The sequence below is a fragment of the Mauremys reevesii genome, linkage group 8 (genome assembly GCF_016161935.1).
Source record: "Mauremys reevesii isolate NIE-2019 linkage group 8, ASM1616193v1, whole genome shotgun sequence".
NCBI lineage: Eukaryota > Metazoa > Chordata > Testudines > Geoemydidae > Mauremys > Mauremys reevesii.
The window spans coordinates 69,214,010-69,236,336 of record NC_052630.1 but is presented as its reverse complement, the minus strand read 5'-3'; the positions used below and the strand labels follow the sequence as shown (position 1 = coordinate 69,236,336).

Genomic DNA, 22,327 nt, shown 5'->3' with positions numbered 1-22,327 from the left:
TGGCTAGGATCACATTTATCCTCATAATCTGTGTGACATCTGTTATTTAAGAAGCTGTGTATGTGTATTAAACATATGTTTTAAATCCTGTATCCAAGGTAGAGCTGACAAACAAGTTTATTTCAGACAACAGATAAGTTGTGTATCTCTCTATCAAATGTAAATTAAGCATTGTAAGTCAACACACAGGAAGCCTATTTGCATACGACATCAACATAAGGATATGAAGTCAATTTAAAGTCACCAGGCACAGAGAATAAAGATTAGTTTTTTTTCTGACTCTGGGGACAACAATAATGACTTTGAGGAATATAAGGAAAAGGCAAAAAGACACATCTCTCTCCATCACTGAGAGAGCAACAAGACAGTGGTTTTTCATCCAAGAATGGTGGACTCAGCCATGTAGGTTGGTGACACTGGGAGAATGCTTTAGGAGAAAAACTACTTTAGACAAGGATTTTAGCCTACTGAAATTAAGTTTAGACTCTGAAAAGCATGTTATACTTTTTGTTTTATATGTAACCATTTCTATTTTCATTATCCTTACTCAGTATCTTGGAAATGCTAATCTTTAATAATAACCGTATGATTGTTTCACTTTAAATATATCTCAGTGGTGCAATACTCTAAAGGACTTGATCCTGAATTGTACCAATCAAGCTGTATGTACACTGTTCCCTTGGGAACTGGAAACCTGGTGATCACTGTGAGTGTCCAACATCAGAAGCTGGATACTACAGGTGGATACTGTTTGAGGGGCTAAGGGACTGTGATGCACCTATTGTTAAGCTGCAATGCAAAATAAAGGCTGTCAGACCTCTGAGGAAACTGTTTGGGTGGCTAACAAAATGGTGGTGTCAGGGAGCCGACACCCAGTTAAGCATCAGGAAGTGTCTCTTTTGCTTAAGCAGAGGGATTATCCATGGTGACTGTGCACCCTGAGGAACGATGATAGAGACCAAATGTAGTGATTGGATATTTTCTAAGGGAACTGAGGTCAGGGAAGAAATGATAGATGGGGATAAGTCGACTGCTTAGTGGTAAGTAAAGGTCTATGACTTTAAGCAATGTGACTTGTGGCAAAGGGTTTTTTATAGCAAGTTCTTGCTATAACAACTAATTAATTATTTTATTTTCAAATTTGTCTCATATGTTTATTGGGAGAGTAAAATATTGTTTTTATTGCTCTAAACTATTGCACTAAGTGGTTTAAACAGCTTGAAGTTACAGGCAGGCAAGATAAACTTGATTAGATATTCTACGGCAACATTTCTCAAACTGGGGGTCCGCGAGGGTACTCCAAAGGGTCCACGGGTACCACTGATCAATTCCTCCTCCCTCCCTCCCAGTGCCTCTGCATGCTGTGGAACAGCTGTTCCCCGGTGTGCAGGAGGTGCTGGGAGGGAGGGTGAGGAGGGGGGATGGGAGGCACTCGGGGGAGAGGGCAGAAAGAAGTGGGGAAGAGGAGGGGCAGGGATGGAGCGGGGGCAGAAAGAGGTGGGGCAGGGTGGGGCCTTGGGGGAAGGGGTGGAGTGAGGGCTGAGCCTGGGCTCAGCAAGGGTCTGGGGGTCCGAAGCAAAATTTTAAATCAAAATGTGGGTCCTCGGGTTGCTAAAGTTTGAGAACCAATGTTCTATGGGAAGCTGGCATAGGGAGTGAACACGTTTCATTGATTGAAGTAGCCAGTGTTGCTGAGGAGACATACTCCAGGGTTCTGTACCAGCTGGAGTTTGCTAGGCACTGAAGGCTTCGTTCCCAGGTACACTGCATTGCTGTGGTCCAGCCAAGAGATGACAAAGGCATGGATAACTGAGGCCAGGTCATGTTCGCCAGGATGGGACAGATTCTCCTAACAAAGTGAAAATGATAGAAAGTATTACATGTGGATATCACTATGCTGGAGCTTAGCATCAGTGAGGAATGCATGACACTCCTAAGCTATGGACTTGAACTGACTGATTACAGGTGTGTGCACCTTCATCCAAAGGGAATTGTAGTGTGGCTGCAAACTCTTCCAAATACGTTCCTCTGCCCACAGCCTTGCTCTGGGTTAGCTTCAACTAGCTGGCCTTCATCCATGAGCTGATTTTGTCCAATCACTGGGCCATCTAGTAGTTGTGGTATGGTCATAAGTAGTGAAAGACAGATGGAGCTGTGTATCATTTGCATATTGCTGGCACTTGAATCCATGTCATCTGACCAGTTCACCTACGCGCTGTATGTAGATGTTGAATAGGAATGGAGAAGGATAGATTCTTGTAAGACTCCACAAGAGAGGTGTCTAGTGGGTGGAGGTGCAGTTTCCCATCACTACTCATTGATTATGTACCTCCAAGAAGGACTTAATTTATTTTAGTGCATTACCCAGGGCCCTGTCACCTTTCTCAGGCAGGAGAGCAGTAATTTAATAAAAAAAAAGTGTTGAATGCTGCACAGAGGTCAAGGAAGATGGGAATGGATCATCTATAAATGATCAGCAGGATATCATCCATCAGGGCCACTAAAGACGTTTCGGTTCTGTGTCTTGGCCTGAATACAGATTATGCAGGTCAAAGATATTAGTTTCTATTACATTAAAATTTGGCCATTGGTTAGCTTCTCTAAAAAGCTTGCTCAGGAATAGGGGTTTGACACTGAGTGAACTGACGTATCCAGGGTGGGTTTCTTCAGTGATGGGTCAGACTATTCTTTCTCCCCATTCCTAGAAGAGTGCCCCAACCACCAGGCTATGGGCTATTCTTGGATGGGTCTCTCTCAATCTTTCCTGTCAAAGCTGTTCTGCTGTGTGTGGAACAGTTAACTAGTCATTGTTATACACACACACACACACACAGAATTACTCTATAACTTGGAAGGCAGGAGACCCAAATTCAAATCCCTGATCTGCTGAATATTTAAATATTTATACAAAGTGGAACAGCTTCAACAGGACAGACAGAGACAGAGTGGCCTCAGAATGCCCATAGCCTAGTAATTTAGAGCACTCTCGTGGGAAGTGGGGAATCCAAGTTCAAATCCCAGAACCGGAGCACAAGGGAGTGCCCTAACCACTGGACTAGAAGTTAAAAGGGTGGCACCACTATCTCCTCACCTTCTCCTCACTGTCATTTTGTGAATCTATCCTTTTAAAAAATGCCTGGAGAATAGTTGTGCAAAATGGAGACCGTGGCAAAGGGACGGGAGGACTGAGAAATAATTGAAGATGACCAAAAGAACTACTGGGATGTCAATAGTTATATGAATCTGACAACAGCTTAAAGTTCAGGAAAACTACTAATTCCATGATATTTTAAAATGTCCTTTTTATACTAAAGCAGGGTTTTCTTTTGTTAAGCTTTCTAGGTGGTAAAAGTCACTTCGCCTTTGGCAACAATTTAAATTCTCCAGAAATGCTCTGCCTGTCATATCCTATTGCTGAAATGAAACATTAGCAGCAAAATTCTGCCCTCAGTTACATCTGTGCAACTCTATTGGAGTCAACAGGACTACACAGGAGATAAGCCCCTCATCTAGAAAAGTGTTTAACTTGAATAAACCCTTTGGATTAATTGGTCATATGTTAGGTTTGTTTACAGTGTGGAATAGAGTAGAACATAAGTTACTTATATGTCCTCCATTGCCATACTGTATGAGCACATCATAGTCTTTAATGAAATTATCCTCACAACACCACCTGTGGGCTAGGGCAGTGATATGCCCATTTTACAGATGGGGAACGGAGACACAGAGAGACTAAGAGTATGTTTACACAGCAATTAAAAAAAACCATGGCACTGAGTCTCCGAGTCCAGGTCAGCTGACTGCGATTTGCAGGGCTTAGGCTGTGGGGCTATAAAATTGCAGTGTAGGCATTTGGGTTTGGGCTGAAGCTCAGGGAAACAAATGCAGTGATGATGAAAAATATATACTTCAAAACTAAAACTTAAGAATCAGCTTTACAGGGTTTTTTTTTTGCATTCTCAGTTCCCCATTATTTTGACACTATTTGTAAACAGACTTTAGAACATATCAACAGCAAGAAATAGTTACAGCAAATGCAGAATAAAATGTTTCCTGCAGAGTGGCCCATCTAAAACTTTTATAGTCTTATCATTCTGAGAATTTCTTGGTCATGATTCATTATCTACAATATATTCCAAAATGTCAGGAGAATACAGTAAAACATTAAATTACTGTTTTTGGTCTACAGAAAGGAGGATTTTCTGGCTTGATTGGCATCAGCATATGAATATATTATTGTTTAGAGGTAGCCCCTGGAGTATAAATTAATATGTACAGAATGATACTTCATCTATTTCTTTCAGGGAAAATGGATGCTAAGAAAAAAATCTCCTCTTTTACCTTGCTCTTTCCTCTGGCTCCTGCCCTTTTCTTTCACTCCCACTAAAAACTCCCCTGTTTTCAATAGAAATTGCTCTCTTTCTTCTGGTCCTTTCCCTCTGCTTTTAAACATGCTACATTATATTCTATCTGAAAAATTCCTTCCTTGAGTACTCCTTCCCTTCCTATACCACTAGCTTCTACTGCCAGGATTTTCCTGTCATCTAATACTTTCCTGGACTCTCTGCAATCTTACTTCTGCCCTCACCGATATACTGGCCATACTCTCACTGTTGACATTAATGACTCTCATGACCAAGTCCAGGATCCCAGCTCTATTATCAATCTCCTGTGACAAGATCAGTCATGTCCTTCTCCTAATACCTCCTCAGCTCCTTCTGTGGTCCTTGGCTTGACTAGATCTCTCCTACTTCTTCAGTCACGTCTTTAGAGCCTTCCTCAGTTGGAGACAGGAGAATCCAGAACCTCTCCATTACACTGCCTCACAGCTCCTTTATTGGTCCCCATCCCATTGCACCCCCTGCCCAAACACTATAGGGCAAATTCATTCCTATACCAGTTGTAATGCTGACTCAGAGAGAGTGGAGACAGCTTAATCCAGGGACTAGTTTGTCCACCCCCATAGGCTAAGAAAGCCCTGAGGGATGCCTTGACTTGTGCTCTGTGTTGCCATAGCTTGTATGGGATTTGCCAAATTAGGGAATTGCTGAGGTGCAGTACCAGCTCCCGGTACGGCTCCTCCCACCACCTCCAGCTATGTTCTCCAATGCCTCTGAGAAGCAGCCTTGTGCCTGGCATAGTGGTTCCCTTTGCTGGAGATATTTTACAGAGTGTTTACATCTTCTTAGCTGATACAAGTGGGCCATAGGCTAACTCTGAATTTGGTCCATAAGAACATAACATAAGAACATAAGAAAGGCCGTACCGGGTCAGACCAAAGGTCCATCTAGCCCAGTATCTGTCTACCGACAGTGGCCAATGCCAGGTGCCCCTGAGGGAGTGAACCTAACAGGCAATGATCAAGTGATCTCTCTCCTGCCATCCATCTCCATCCTCTGACGAACAGAGGCTAGGGACACCATTCTTACCCATCCTGGCTAATAGCCATTTATGGACTTAGCCACCATGAATTTATTTGTCCTGGGTATCTAATGTATTTAACCTTTCTCCCCACATACCCAGTCCTGCATGTCCAGCTATCTTTCCAACACCTGTTCCCAGTCAATTCAAATTGGACCAGGCAGTGGGGGGACTCCTTATCTTACCCCCTCACCTCCAAACTGTCTTATCTTCTTCCTTATCAGTAATTTCATCCTCTCCCCAGAGACACCGCTTCATAACCTTAACTATTGTTTCTCTTCCTGCCATAAGCAGGCTGTTATGTCCTCTAAAGTATCTCCAAAATTGGATCCTCCTCCTTTATCCCTGCTACTAAACCTTTGGTTCGGGCCCTAATCATCTCTCACCTTCTTTCAGGCCTCTCCGATTCTCTCTTCTGCACTCCTCCAATCCATCTGACATTCTGCCGTTAAAAATAGTCTCCTTTGCCTCCCACTCTGACTGTATCCCTGAACCTTTATATTGGTTTCCAATCTCCTTCACAGGTACTTCATCCTCTATTTCCTACCTCTCTTCTGTCATACATAAAAATATTATCTCCAATTACTCTTCCACTCACACCACAGGCTCTGTCAGATCAACATGCCAGGCTGCTCCCCGGTCTCTTTTTCAATAAGCAATTGGTACTTTTTCTCACACCACATCATGATACTTATTTTTATTCCTTCAAATCACTCAAGATATTTTTTTGGCTAGTCTTGCAATACTGACCTCTGCTTCATCATTCCTGCTTCATTTCCCCTCAGACTAGAAAAATAGTGTAAGATTTCCCAAAGTGCTCACTGCTGACCTGTTGGCAGTCACCCTCGATCTTAGGTGCCCCCTTGTAGTGAAGACTACCACTCTCTGTGGCTCCTCAGCCTCTCTGGCAGCCACCCTGCCCTTCTGCTCTGCAGTCCTTTCATCTCTGCAGCTGTTGTGAGTCTGCCAATCAGCCACAATGGAATTGGCAGTCAGTTTTCCTATTAACCCTTTAGCAGCTGAGATCGCACACGGTCTGTACACCCCATGGCATGGCTCAGTTCCATTCCCAAAGAAAACAGTGGGAGCAGAGGTAGGCCAGTGCTGTGCCATCCTGAAGATCTCACTTATAATGTATCAAAACAATGAAAAAAGAGAAACCAATCAAAGCATATCCTGTGATTTGTATGGTTAAAGGTGTCCTCTTTCCCATATCCCCTTCTATTTTATGTTCCACCCTTAGCCATGCTATGGCTTAGGTTCCAGTCCTGCATGGGCTCAACCTTGTGCCACGGGGATTTCAGTCCCAAACACAGGGTTTTAGAGTGTCACCTTTTTTCTCTGTCTGTAAAGCACTATGTACATCTATATGGAACTGTAGCAATAATAAACAAAATACTAATTAATTCTAGGGAACAGTGTCATCTTCTCACCAGCATTTCACATGCCAGGACTACAACCTGAGCTCCATCCTTATTTAATAAGCTGTCTCAATCATAATGACACCACATATCCATAAATGCTTTAAAAAAAACTGCTATGACCCAAATCCTCCACACCTTACTCACACAAGAAGACTCACTGAATTCAATACGATTATGTGTGTGAGGCAAGAAGAAGCTGTCTCTATAGATACATAGACATAACTATAATATTAATACAAATACTTAGTACTTATACACTAGGTCACTTTTCATCATCAAAGCAATTTACAGACATTCATCCTCATACTGCAGGGAAGTTGGTAAGAATCCTAGGGAGATTTTAGGTCTAATTTAGATTCTGTTTCACCATGGGGAAGGTCTGCTCAAATGGAAACTCAGAGAAAGTGAACTAGATCTTACAAGAGTATATTATACAATAGAATTATTTAATGATTCTTCAGTACAGTTGAGACAAAATGAATTATATGGACCAGATTTTCCAAAACCTCACAATGGGTGCTGATGAGCACTTTAGAAACCTGGCCATTTTTTAAAAAAAATTATTTTTAAGATGCCTAAATGGGAATTTTGCTCAATGAGCACTTTTAAGAATCTGCACATATAGAATTACTAAGAGCAACCTCTTTTAGATAGGCCAAAATATTAAGTCTCTGCATAGCCTAGATTCTCATCTGAAACCATGTTTCCAGAACCAGTGTCTCTCTTATTGCACAGAAGAGGGGACAGGTTCTAAGAAACCTAGAAAGAGGTTATAGATCCTGTGTATGCTCTGCTCCAGCACACCTGGCTATGGCATGATATAGAGGGACAATTGGAACTGGTGGGGATAAAAGGGAAAATTTAGTTCCTTCCCCACATCCCAGATCCTCAATAGATCACTCTTCTGTACAGCCAATATACACAAACTATATGCAGGTTCTAGGATTTTCTCATGCACTTTGAAATGCTACAGCTCCATATGCATTTTTGCTAATAGCTGGAAAAATTGGCAGATGTTTCTTCAAAAAAAATAAAGTTTATATGATACAGTAAGATTCACACACACTTTGTGTTCATTTATCTTTGAAAGTAGGAATATATTTCTAGACCTATTAAGCAACTAAATATGGATACTTTTGTCCACACTATTATTTTTGGTGGGTAGGAGGGATGAGAAAGTCTCTCATTTATATCTCTATAAAATCTACAATAAGCTTATTGTTTGTCTCTCTCCAATGCTGCCATATTGTTGCTGCAAAGGGACTCTAGGCTTCTCTTTTCTACCAGACATTTTGCCTTTCAGCTCACCGCGAGCTGTTAGGAATTCATAACATTACGATGCTCCCTCTCCTGCATGTAACAATTTTTCTTTATAAATATACCCAGGTGGAAGCAGTTGCAGAGATCTCTTAATGATCAGTGCTCCAGCCTCTCTCTTGAGCGGAAATCAGGATAGAGTGCTTATTTCCATTTCCTTATCCTTATTCGCAGTCCTGTACCATGCCAAGAGAGTAAAAGACTGAAACAGACTGTGCCTCGCTCACAGTCTCTTCTGGATTGAATTGCAATGCTCCTTCATTTTATCTGAAACTTTTCCCTTCAATAAGGCTACTAGTGCTCTCTGACTTCTAACTCCACTGAAGTCCTTTGTAGAATGCCTCTTTACAGCAAAGACTTCTCCCAAAGTGTGTGGCTGGGCAAGGCCTGCTTTATAGAGAGGGAACAGTGAAATTTAAATTCTAAGGGTGCTTTGCCACTTGTTTTTGTATCTATGTTCATGCTATGCTCTAGGAAATTGATAAAAGCAAAAGAGCAGATACAGAATGTGCTGTTATTCTGCCAAAACTGCATTAGAGATGAGAAATAAATCTCCAGGTGCATTACTTTGTTAAGCATGAAAAGAATATTATCTCTTTCTAAAGTCCGGTTATTCTCTATCATTTCTAGAGCAGCCTCACATTGCCAGAATCGCCCTGTTTTTAAAGCACCATCACAGGAAACTTAAGGAACTTAGTTTTATTTTTGAAGAGTTTGGTTTTTTTGTGGGTAGATGATACATTCCATAGTCTTCCATGCATGTCACGAACTAATGCAGGTCAGATCTCTTTTTGAAGGCCAACACCTTAGTATCTAGTAGGAAACATATTTGAGAGAGGATGACCATGAACAGTCTGTTTTGAGGAGCCCCGTTGAAAACATAATTGAGAATCTTACCACATCTACCCCACCCCCAAATATACTTGCATGGTTGAGAGACTCTAAGCTACCCCCTCACCCCCATGCGGGGAAGCTTAGATATTAAATTCTCTTCTTTTTTAATATTTAAAAAAATAAACAAAAGTAGCAAATAACATTATATATAAAGAATTGTACACACACGCATATCTATAAGGCAAAGCAATGAGTTAGAATTTTCAGATATATTTAAACAATAAAACTATATTCTACTATTCCCATCTTCTTGACTCACTACTCTAGTTTCAGATGTCAACATACTGCGAGCCTATGGAACATCACTTGCAAGGAAAAGAGCAATTTTAAAGGGTAAGATGATAACTCTTTAATACTGCATTGTATGCTGAGATCATCAGATGAAAAGCGTTGTATGCTTGTAAGTGGCAAAGTATTATTATTATCATCCCACATTGAATTTTGCATGTTAGATATTCAGGTATTATTTTTACTAGCAGCTTTAGAGACTTTTTTGAGCAGATGAACATCTAAGAACTATAAAAGGGAAAGTTAACAAAAGACCAAAAGGTCTCCTGAATCACCTTAACAGCAACTAAAACTAGTGAGTGTAATAGCAGGTGTAAAAATGGATCAAAGCCATTTTTAAAAGTTAGCAAGGTCTCCCTGCCTGCTCTTTTCCTCCCAGGTAACAGACAAGTCATATGATGCTCATGCAGCCAAGTGGGTTAAGTATTTTGGTCCCAGACAACCCTAGATACCACTGAAAACATTAGTATTGTTTCATATACATCTTAACCAGGCACACTTATTTTTCAGTTTCTGAATAAAGTTCTCTGTCGTAAAGTAAAGATTCAGGATCACCTTCCCCTTCCCATCCAAATTAGTATGAGAGGAAGTATGCTCTTGTGACTGATATACTGGGACTGGGACTCAACAGATCTAGCTTCAGTTCCGGGCTCTGCCAATATTGCTGGTGTGATCTTATATAAGCCACTTAGGATCAGATTTTCAGAACAGCTCAATACCTAAAATTTGGCCATTTATTTTGCTCCCTAATGGGAGCAGAGGTTTTTTTTTGGAAAATCTTATCTTGAATGTGGATGCTAAGCCCATTTGAAAAATCTGACCTTTAGTTTCTCTATGCTGCAGTTCCCATCTGTAAAATGAGGGATAAAAACCACTTCCTTCCCCCACTCACTACTTAGATTGTAAGCAAATGGGGAAGAGACTGTCTATGACTACGTTTTTCTAAGCTCAATGGGGCCTTGAGGTGCTAGCTTGTACAAATAATCATAACAACAAGTACCTGAGAATACTCATACAATGCATGATCCCTATCATCATGTCATTTTTGAGAACACCTGAAAACATAACACAAACACACTACTTTACAAAATCTTTGAACACAATCGGTGCTTTAATTTCTCAAGTCCTGTTTTTGAGTTTTAAGAATATAATAGCTAAAGGTCCTTGATCTTGTTTGACCTCTCTGTTTTGTTTTGAATTGGCTAGATGGATTTTGTTTGATGGACACTCAAACTTCAGACCAGAAAGATTGGACACGTTAAATTTCATATAAATATGCAAGGAATGTATTGGGAGAAAGAAACTATTCATGGAATACTTTTGAGCTGGATATCTCTCGCTGTGCTTTAAGAATACCACATAATTTTGAGCAGGCCTTTACAGCAAACTAACTTTGATTCACTTCTACATGTCTGCAAGATACCTCCCACTTCTGCCAGATTATGCAAATCATTTCAAAGCGATCAGTCAGTTGCATAAATGGATGAATACCACACAATGAAAAATTTTCCACCTCCAGTTGCTGCCTGCATTGTTGTTGGCATATAGCGAAGTGGCAAGTCCCCCATGCAGTGCAAATGTTTTAGCTTGCTAGGGTAACACAGAGATTGTTAGGATGTGCCAGCTCCTCAAGAATAAATAAAAAAGGAAAAAAGAAAGCTATAACAGCAGCAAAGAAAACTCACCAGCTGGAAGGGAGGGAGGTGTAGCCTGCAGCAGTTCAAATGCAAAATGATCACCTTAGGGCAGCAGCTGCTCATCATTCCCAAAGTTAAAGGGCCAGGCACCACAAAAGCCTGCTGGAAAAGGTTCCTATAGAATGGCTGATTTATTTCAGAGTAAAAATAATGACAAACACAAAACAAACAAATATCAGTCCCCATAGAGAGCAGAGTGTGTTGCTCACACTGTTACAATTTCAGTTTAATTTCACTGTTCATTTTCAATTCACTCACACCATTTGCCCACCCCAGGCAGACAGGCAGGCAAATTCCTTAGATTTAACAGTGCAACGCACAGAAAACAAAATGAGAGGACTTTTGTATTTCCCTGCACTGGGCTAGTCCCCCTATACTGATTAGAGCAGTCAGAGGGCTGTTCTAAATTGCACTGGTACCAATGCTATTACGGATTCATTGTGGTAGCTGGGGATTGCTGGAGTTTAGGCATACTGAGGCCATGCCCCATTTTCCCCAGCCACACCCTCTGTTCTGACTGCAGCCAAGAGGTCTGGCACAAAAGTCCCTGTGGCAGCACTGAACTGTCTAGGTCTCCCCTCCTCTTATACAGAGGAAATCATCCTTTGGCCATGTAAAGTTGGCTTTACAGCATCCTTGGGCTGATGAATCCATGCAATAGGGTGACCAGATGTCCCAATTTTATAGGGACAGTCCTGATTTTTGGGTCTTTTTCTTATATTGGCTCCTATTACTCCTACCCCCGTCCTGATTTTTCACACTTGCTGTCTGGTCGCCCTACCATGCAAAAGCTGCCCTAACTCAAGGATAATTCTATTCTATATGGATTCTTACACCACATTTATCATAGTCATATCTGAGTGCCTTCTAATAGTGCATTAAATGATATGACTAACATCTGTCATGTGTTTGTTCTCTCCGCCTCTCCCTGGGTGGAGAAGCGTGTGCAGTGAAGTATCTTGATTTGGTAGGGAATTTTGGTGGGGTTTTTTTGTGGGGGGAGGTATATAAATATACATGATGTTTTGTGTTACAGTATTTATGTTACAGAAGGCAAGGTGAAAGAAATGCCCCTTGTACTTGGAATAGGAGGTGTTGAGGTTTGTGATGGTCCTTAGTTCCTGGGGAAGTCCATTCTATAGACTCAGACCTGCTGCCCGAGAATGTTCTGTCTCCCACACAGATTCTAGCCCATAGCATCACCCTCATATATTGACATAGCTACATATGCCATCAGACTATATCCTGGTAAATCTATATATTATGTATTGAAAAACAAGGTACCTACTAATTATTAAGGCAGAGAATAGAATAAAATGCCTCCTTTTCTTGATGACCAAGTATTCTATTCCTCATCTAAATGGCTTCTTGTTTAGTTGATATACTATGTATAGAGACTAAGACAACTTCTGTTTAGAAATATAAAAGATTAAATAGGTTAAGATAAAACAGACTAGTTGAGATAAACAGAAGCCTTAACAAAGCCCTATTTTTAAGAGGACTGATTTTGTTTGTAAATACCCTTTACCTACAATGTACTTTTTCACACCATGTATGTATTTAGGAGCGGCCAGATAGTAAGATGCTTTCACAAATGTTCTTGACTGCAGAATTCATTGCCCACTTCTCATGCTTTTCAAGAACCCAAATTCTCTGAACTTCAGAGCATGGTGCAATGTCTATCTATATCAGGGGTGGGCAAACTTTTTGGCCTGAGGGCCACATGTGGGTATGGAAATTGTATAGTGGGCTATGAATGCTCACAAAATTGGGGGTGAGGTGCAGGAGCGGGTGAGGGCTCTGATTGGGGGTGCGAGCTCTGGAGTTGGGCCAGAAAGGAGGAGTTCAGGGTGCAGGAGGGGGCTCCAGGCTGGGGCAGGGGGCTGGGGTGCCAGAGAGGGATCAGGGCTGGGGCAGGGGGTTGGGGCATGGGAAGGGGTCAGGGTGCAGGCTCTGGGTGGCGCTTACCTCAAGCAGCTCTTGGAAGCAACGACATGTCAACCCTCTGGCTCCTATGTGGAGGTGTGGCCAGGCAGCTCTGCACACACCACCCCGTCCGCAGGCACCGCCCCTGCAGCTCCCATTAGCTGTAGTTCCCAGCCAATGGGAGCTGCGGGGGTGGCGCTTGGGGCGGGGGCAGCATGCAGAGCCCCCTGGCTACCCCGAAACGTAGGAGCTAGAGGGGGTGGGGGACATGCTGCTGCTTCCGGGAGCTTCGGCACATGCGCTCAGTGCAGCCTCCAACCCCACTCCCCAGCTGAAGTGTGGGAGTAGGGCAAGCCCCAGACCCCACTCCCCAGCAGGAGCTTGAGGGGCGGATTAAACAGGCTGGAGGGCCGGATGTGGCCCCCAGGCCATAGTTTGCCCACCCCTGATCTATATTACCTATCTTTTTGCTGGAGTGTGATCCTACATCACTAATGTCAAGGATTTCTCTGAGTGGGGCTGGGTACTAGGTGAAGAGCAAAATTTCAAATTTGTTTAGATGAAAGGGTTGGTGGTAAATATTTGCTCAACTTGATTTTTAACTTTTTTTTATATACATATACCTAGATCACTTTTTTCCCCTATATGCTTTAAAATAAGTTAGAGAGGAAGCAAAACAGTGGATTAAAGCACTAGCTTTTCACGTATGGAGACCAGAGTTTCAGTTTCACTGACAAGAGGTTGCAAGCAAGATTGCTTCAAGGGCCTGATTGTCATTTTAGCTGCGCTGGTGTAAAGCAGGAGCGATTCCAAAGTCAATGGAATTACACTGTTGTAAAATCAGTTTAAATTAGAGGAGAAATTAAGCCCATTGTTCCAGCACAGTCCATAGCAGAGGTTTGCTCAAGCACCAATCAGTACGCAGTCAAGCACAGCTGTTCTTTCCTCATGACAGACAGAGGACAGTAATAAGAGCAATAGTGCACGTCAGATTGAGAGGCATCAGCAAATCTGCACAAATAACTGTATACAGCATCTTCTCACATTATGACTGGCTTTATTAGTTTCTTATATACAAACACCAAACATATACCAATGTAGGTTATCTTATATTGGACTTAATATTAATACTGATTTTGTTATGTGTCTTATTTGTTGTGGTAAATCACTGACGATGTTCTGTTAATCCTTTACTCAGATTTAAATTACTAAAATGACTTGGCTCTCTGAGTACATTTGATGTAAAGGCTCCCTGAGAAATGAAAAGTGCTGAGCCTCTAATTTGGAAATTTTGTCTCTCTTGGGCTACCAGGCACTATGGTTAATTTCAACTGCTGGCAGTAAACAACTCCAATGTGAGGGCTATTAAGAGGCAATCATTCTAAGTAAGCCTCCTGGGTGACACAGAGACTATGCTGCCAGGAATCAGTTTAAAACTGAACAGACACAACTATGAAGAAAATGCAACTCAGCCACATGGATTAATGAGACACAGAAATAAAATTCTGGCTAACAAAAGTTAATGTTCTGTTTTACCTGTATGTGATTTTATTAAGTATGTATCATTAAACTTGAAAGTAACCTATTAGACATTCTTTATTACTGTACTTGGACATGCTACTGAATTTAAAATCATCCATAAATAGTTTTCTATTCTAAGAATGTTTTAATATGAAAATAGTGTTCTTTTACCTAGATCTTTTCATTGCTGTTTCTTTTACAGAAACCCAAAGAGATTTTGTAATGCTGAAACTAAACTGGTTTGGTATGGTAATAGTCTAGTTTAATATTTTCATCTTATATGTATTCAGAAACACTAAAAGTCAAACACTTCTAAGCATGCTCTCCCTCCTCCTCCCTCCACACTTTCCTCAATGATTCTTTAAAACTGTTTTGTGGATTTTTAGACAGAGTAATACCACGGTTGTTTCATGACGTAGCCTGAGGCTGCAAATGCTCTGAGTCCTCAAACATTATCCTTCAAAATTTTTAGAAGTTTCTTAATGCTTTGGTTAGCAATCTCATGGATTCTCACACTGAGGTTCAAGCAGCTGAGTATTCCCAATAATTAACAATCCATCCAACTTTTTAAATAATACATTACAGAAAATATAACGTACTGTGCTGATCACATCTCATTGTTAACTAGACACATCTTCAACTGCTGAACATCGAGGGTCTTATCTTCAGCTGGTATAAAGCAGCATAGCTTTGTTGACTTCAGTGGAAATATATGAATTTACCCCAGCTAAGAATATGTCCTACTTAAGTCTATTAGGGTTAGCAAATCCAGCAATAGATGGTTCAGCTCCATTATGAATGGATATCTCCAAACATTTGGATGTTGAGACATATGTTGCATATTACACCTACTTAAGCAAATCTAGTAGTTAGAAATTTCCACCTGCAGATGCTCCATTGTATTTCTGATAATAGATTTCTGGTTTGTCTTAATTTATGATAATATATCACTTTAAGAGCTATAGCTGGAATTAATTCTGGGAACAAATTAATTTGCTGATGAGAACCATGCTCTCCTAAAACTAAAAACAAAAGATGTAAAAATCACCAATAAAATCTAATTTGCAAAATTTTCACACACTTCAAGATTATAATTGTAATTAGCTAAGAGGCATTACATAATTTTGTTTAGAAACATAGGAATGGGTTTGAAAAGCAGGTTTGAATTGCAGAGGAGCACCTGCAGGGTTTTCTTTCACCATGGGTACCACATGAACTCAGTTTCTGAGCCATTCAGGCCTCTCCCCATTAGGGTGGATTTTGCATTTATTCTCTAAGGGGTTGATCGTGCAGCATTAAAAATAATTAACATTGACTTCAATGAGTGCAGGATCAAGCCCCAAGTCCCCGAGTGCATTGAAAAGGGTTTCTGGAAGGGTGTCTTGCATAATTCTGCAGAAATGCACAGGCTGATTTTTTACTTGTATCAATAGGTGCTGTGCCCCTGTTGTTGCTTCTAGCTTTGTCAGCAGCAGCAGAGTGAATTTAGGAAAACTGATCAGTTTCGCTACTGCTATTCAGATCTTTTGGGGGAGCATTACACTTTTAATCATCATATTAGTTTCAGGCTGCTGTTGCTGCTGCTTGAGAAAGTTACTAGCAACATTTGTAACAAATGTAGGCACTGCCATTACTGATGGGGAAGAGGATAAAACATTAAAAAGGAAGGACTGGGGAGGAGTATATTAGCAGACAACATCTCCACCTCACAACTAGGCAGCTCTGGAAGAGGGGAAAAAAAGCAAAACTTCTCCCTTCCAGCAGTTAGAGGGATGTGGTGTTTCATATTTATAAGAGAGTTACTAGCCAGAGGCTGAGGTGAATGATGCAGCCTAAGTCCAGGGTCCTGGGACACTGTGGGGAGTTGACCCAAGGGAAGACAAGCTGGTTCAGAATTGCCTGGCATCATTCTGGCACATCTGATTCTATCTCTGTGAATGAGTCTGTAGGAGCTCTGCCAGCCAACACTGCCTGGGGGGGAGGTGGCAAATCAGCTCATTTACCACCACTCTAACAACGTCCCCTTCCTGGGCAGTTCTGCTACATTTAGGGCTGAACTGTGGGTGGTAGGCTCCCCTACAGAGCAGGTGGTTGTGAGTGCCTATTGATTTTATACCAACACCCCTTGTCCCTAATGGACTTTCCACCACTGGGGCCCTGCTCCAAGGTCTGCACAAGCAAAAGCCAATGCAGACCTTGAATGAATGGGACAGATTCTGATCTGTTATTCTGGAGTAAATTGACTTCAGTTGAGTTATTTCAGATTTATACTGGTGTAGTAGAGATCAGACTCTGGCCCATCTCAAGCAGCTTGGGATATTTACTGCATAGGGCTTTTTAAAAAAAAGTGCATGCCCTATTCACCCATAGCAAGTTGAAGCTTTAAATTGTGACTTGGATATATAACCATGCAGCAGTGCTTGCATTTGTAGAATTGGAAAATAAATTTCTTTTCCATAGACATTCATTTGGAACAGCAATAATGTTTTAGCTTTTACTAATCTCAGCCCTTCAGGTGTGATTAAGTAGTTCAGCACCAGAACCAAATGAAAAATTGAGTGACTTTACTTATTAGAGTTTAATAACTTCTTAATGTAAGAAAGGATATTTATTTTCCCATAAAATATTGGAAATTTTTTGGATTAAAACACCTTGCCTTTTTAAAAACGCCAAGGAAAAGCTGGCTTGCTGGTGCTTTGACTCTGTGTTATCCTGCCATGTGAATGACCAGAGCTTTTCAGATGGAGTCTTGCTCTCAGAAAGCTGAATGGCCAAGGTACAGATCAGCAAGATGTTGTGTTTCATTTCTAATGCTTTGGCTCTTTACCATCCATCCTAGATGTAATTTTAACTAAAGCTACACATGTGGCATTTATCCTTCCTCTGCCCTCACACTTTAAAAATAGTTGATTTAAAAATATTGTTAATTCTTGCAATATTTGGTGGGTTTTTTCAAGTTCCATCTGCTGGATCCTCTGATTATGCAATAATTTCAGCTTTCATTTTAAAAATTGAGTTTCTGGCTCCCATGGAGAAAAGCCTGAAAATGTGACCTCAGTGCATCCTAAGACTTAAAATCCAGGAGATGAAAAATACCCAATTCCCCCCCCCCGTAACTTTTAAATCAATTTCATGATTTTGGGGGGCCTGACTCATTTTTGAACACTTGTGGATGGCAATACTGTTTTAAAACCTTATGTTTACATAGCTCTGAACAGCTAGAACAATCTATATGTGTTTTACAGATTTTGTACAGAGTACATCATAGTGAAAACTAGATTTTTTTCCCATTAAAATTCCCTCATTGGCAGCACCTAGAAGTTGTGAGTAACAGTAACGAAGATAACACTATTCATACAGCAAATATATTTAAAGGATTTTTGGGGAAGCCAGGGATGTTTAGATTGGCGAATATTTCCCTAACCACACATCATTTTTGCTAAAAACCCTACACTATTTTGTATTTTCTTCTTGTTCTCCACTGTTCTTCATGACAGCTGTGCCTTGCTGGAGTAGATGATTCACAACAATCTGCAATTTTTCATAAACTTCATTTACAGGTATATAATAGCTAGTTATTACCTCTAGGTTAGATGATAATCCCCAGAGTCTAATTAATTAGTTAGAAAGCAAAATGTGTGAAAACTAGCTTATATTAAAAAAAAGCCACTCTAATGAAATTTTGCCCACTTATTTAATAATTGATTGTACTAATTTTAAAATGTACTTCATAACTAAATCTGACATACATAACAGCACACAGGGCAAAGACATTGATGTATGATTGTTTTGTGACTACTTCCCAAGGTCTGAGATTTGTTGTTCCCCAATGACCCTTCTCAGGAGGGGAGGAGGTAGTGCTTTGTGCTAAGGATAACATACCACATGCAAAATTGTCTTTACAAGACTGTGTTTTAGTGACTCTTTACAGCTTGCATATACATGCTTAATTTTCTTTCTGGCCAGGGAGGTCATTTAGAATTTAGAGATATCAAAGGGGAATTCTGAGTAGAACAACTTCTCTTTAAATTTGTTTCAGAAAATGTTGTTGCCTGTGCAAATTGAAAAATTTTGATTCCTAAGATTTTTACAAGTCAGACCACTCATATAAAAAGAAAATAGACACTGAAAAAAAGAATTCAGATTACATCTAGGATACCTTTTGCCAGCGTAAGGACATGGAGTTGTAGAAAATACTCCAAATTCCTGTCTTTTGGGGAGCTGTAGGTAACTAATGCAGGCCAAATTGCAGGCCAAGAAAGGGACATAAACAGAGATTACACTGATTCAGCAAATACCTCACCACTTATGAAAAGCTGCCCTCCCCAGCAAAAACCCTGAGAAATGTCAGCTGGTTCTTCTGGCATAAATGACACCTCTCTACACCATCTTCAATGACTCTAGCCCCAAGTTTGGACACAAACCCTGATATTTTAATGAGATACATGTAGATGAACCCTTGTGGTTGCATGAACCCTATTAAATCCAGTGGGGCTCTTTGTGGGCATAAGCATCCTTGTGTGGGGATCAGACTGTAGGCTCTAGGTCTTAGTGAGCACTAAGGACTTGGGCCCAGATTCCCAAAAGTAGTCTGGAAATCAGCGGGAGTTGAGTGTCTAAACACCTTTGAGGATCTGGGCCTTGGAGTTTTGATTCATTTTCTGTAAGAAAAATTATACCTATTTTCATATAAGATTTAATACAAATTCTCTACAACCTGCATATCAACTAACCTGGTGAGTTAAATGCAGTTAAATATAAATCATCAATTAAAAGTGATGTACAACATTTGCACAATACAAGCTACAATTTAATAGACTAAGTATTAGGGTCCCTTACTCTAGTACATTTTTTTTTTTTAGTTCTGCTTCATGAAGGCCAATTTTTCCCTGCACATTTCACCTTGTTAGTGCAGAAAATATTGTTTGATCTCACTAGTTAACCAATGTACAGATTACTGCTTGTTTTGTTGTTGTGGTATTGAAAGAAAATTCTAATACTCTTATTAGTGCAGCTAAGGAAATGGGAAACAATCCTTCTGAGAACCTGTCAGGTTTCATGCTCATCACAAACCAGCTGGTGCTTAAAATTAATTACAAACGGTTACCTAGGTAACATTAAATCATGCTTGAAAGTTTCCATATTGTTTATCCTTACAAGTTTCCACAGCAATTTCAATCACATGGGTACAAAATTGTGGACCTGAGGTTTAGTGAAGAAAGCAATAATCAGGACCCTTTTTGTCTCTACCTTCCGCAAGTGCATTTGTCTCTTGTTGCATGCTGTTTTAAAAACATTTGAACTGTGAATATCTACCTTAAAAAGGGTATTCATTAAATTCCTGCTGTTCACATCAAATGCCTGCTGTTTAAATCATGGATTCTTAGATCACTGTTAAGTTGATATTGATTTCATATGTTCAATTAAAAGGATACAATAATATAACTGTCTTGAAAGGAGAGAATGACTGTTTTGACATTATTTATAAGTATAGAGGCACTGCACTACTGGCAATCATAATAGCCAACTCCCAACTGCTCTGCTTCTATCAGCCTTGCATCAGGCAGTGCCACAAGAATCTTTAGTAACAGTCAATTACTTACACTTGGAAGAGAAATTCTATTTTGAGCAGAGAGCTTGGTTTTGTAGTACATGGCTTTGCCCACTGTCTATTTCTAAATTCTGGAGTTTGGTCAGGGCCGCTGAGAGCGGGTTCGGGCCCTGGTGACATTTTTTTTCGGGCCCTCCAGCAAGGGCAGACCAGCTAAACAGGGCTGACGGAGCTGGGGAAGCCAGACCCCAGGCCCCCTTCCGGACCGCTGGGCCCCAGTAATTTGTACTGGCTTCCCCCTCCTCTCGTAAGCCCTGAGCTTGGTCTTTTTGTACACTTTGATCCCCAAAGTAGCATTTAAATGCTACAGTGATGGGCACTGAACAGAGTCCCTTTTATTCTGGAGCTGTGGAATTTGCAACACAATTCACCCCTAGCCATAGAGTTGGGCTCCAGAATCTCAGCTCTCATTTAAAAATATAATTCCATTCCCAGCCCTTATGGATCTGCAGAAAACCTCGTAAACATGCATTGAGAGTGAATCGATGCCCCTCTTAATCTGGAAGGAGCTGAAACAATGGTTCTGAGAAGTATGAAGTGTCCCAGTCATCTTGCTCACGGCTACATGAATTCTGCCATTCCACAGCCATGGGATTTGGCACCTTCCTCAAGATACAACAGAACTCAGCATTTCTGGTGCAGAATTCATTAGTTTGCTGCACCCAGGCATCTGGCATTTTCTTTTCTGTCTCCCTGCTCAGGTGGGACCCTCATGCAGCTGCCTCTTGTTTTGCACCTTTCCCCACAGGAGGAATTAAATTGGATTACACCGCATGCTCTGTTCTATAGACTGTTCTATCGACTAAAACAACAGCTGAGGCTCAGGGAACTGAAAAGATGAACCACTGAAGCAGATACAAGCTCCTCCCCGCTGCCCATGACACACTTGGACAGAGAAATGGGAGTGGGGGAAAAGATTCTGAGCTGAGCTGCACAGCAACCTTGGGACTGCAGAGCCAGCTGGAGAACACAGTGAAAAAGTCCATTGTTCAAAATAATGATTGCTGAAAATAAGCATGGACAAATTGTTCATCAACAAGCATTTTCAGCTATAAGCCATAGCTGTATGTGTTTGGGAAGGGGGAGAGATGAGATGCAATTAACCTTGCCTTAAAATGTAGGTAGAGATGGTTGTTGTGAATTTTGGTCCTATTGTGGCAAAGTGTACACAGGGTTCTGATGAGAGGACTCTCAAGGTCTCAGAGTTACCCCACCATGAGCCCCCTCCCCCTGACATGGATAAACCATGAAACCGCAAATGGGAGGGGGTCTGATAAATAATTGTTGAGAATTTAAGACTTGGTGTCAGTCCCAGGATATTAGAGAGACATGATGGGTGAGGTAATATCTTTTATTGGACCAACTTCTGTTGGTGAGAGAGACACAGCTCTCTTCTTCAGCATGAAGTAGTAATGTTACTCAGAAAATACCTCTCGTTTTGTATATCACAACAGATGTTTCAGTATATTTCTTACACAGCCAACATCATGGCATGGATTAAAAAAACCAGTCAAAATAAACTTGGAATGCTTTTAGTGCAATATTGGGGGTAGCTGTGTTAGTCTGTAGCCACAAAAACAACAAGGAGCCCGGTGGCACCTTAAAGACTAACAGATTTATTTGGGCATAAGCTTTTGTGAGGAAGTGAGGCTTTTTTACCCACAAAAGCTTATGCCCAAATTAATCTGTTAGTCTTTAAGGTGCCACCGGACTCCTTGTTATTTTAGTGCAATGGAAACTATAGGCCTAATTATAGACAGATCTGGGAGCACTGAGCATTCACCAGCCCTGGTCTGCAGGGCCTGAGCAAGAATTTCCCTGCAATTGTTCCTCTTGGCTGCTGGGTGGGTCACTGAAAGCAAGAGCAGAGAGAATGTCTCACTTGTTTCAGAGGGGTAGCCATGTTAGTCTGTATCAGAAAAACAATGAGGAGTCCTTCTGGCACCTTAAGGACTAACATTTATTTGGGCATAAGCTTTCGTGGGCTATAACCCACTTCATCAGATGCATGGAGTGAAAAATACAGTAGGCAGGTACAAATATACAGCACATGAAAAGATGGGAGTTGCCTTACCAAGTGTGGGGTCAGTGCTAATGAGGGCAATTCAATCAGGGTGGATGTGGCCCATTCCTAACAGTTGACAAGAAGGTGTGAGTATCAACAGAGGGAAAATTACTTTTTGTAGTGACCCAGACACTCCCAGTCTTTATTCAGGACTAATTTGATG

The 22,327-nt window shown here is 41.0% G+C and overlaps 1 long non-coding RNA gene across 4 annotated transcripts in view; it reads right to left on the bottom strand.

The window, feature by feature from the left end:
• LOC120369641 overlaps positions 1-22,327 on the bottom strand; it is a 456,833-nt gene that overhangs the window by 48,355 nt on the left and 386,151 nt on the right. For 2 of the 4 annotated variants that reach the window (XR_005583288.1, XR_005583291.1), the window contains exon 3: positions 11,030-11,167. This is a non-coding gene — a long non-coding RNA (uncharacterized LOC120369641). Of the gene's footprint in view, positions 1-11,029; positions 11,168-11,301; positions 11,431-13,009; positions 13,067-22,327 lie in introns of those variants that run through there. The other 2 variants (XR_005583289.1, XR_005583292.1) reach the window with 2 other exon arrangements.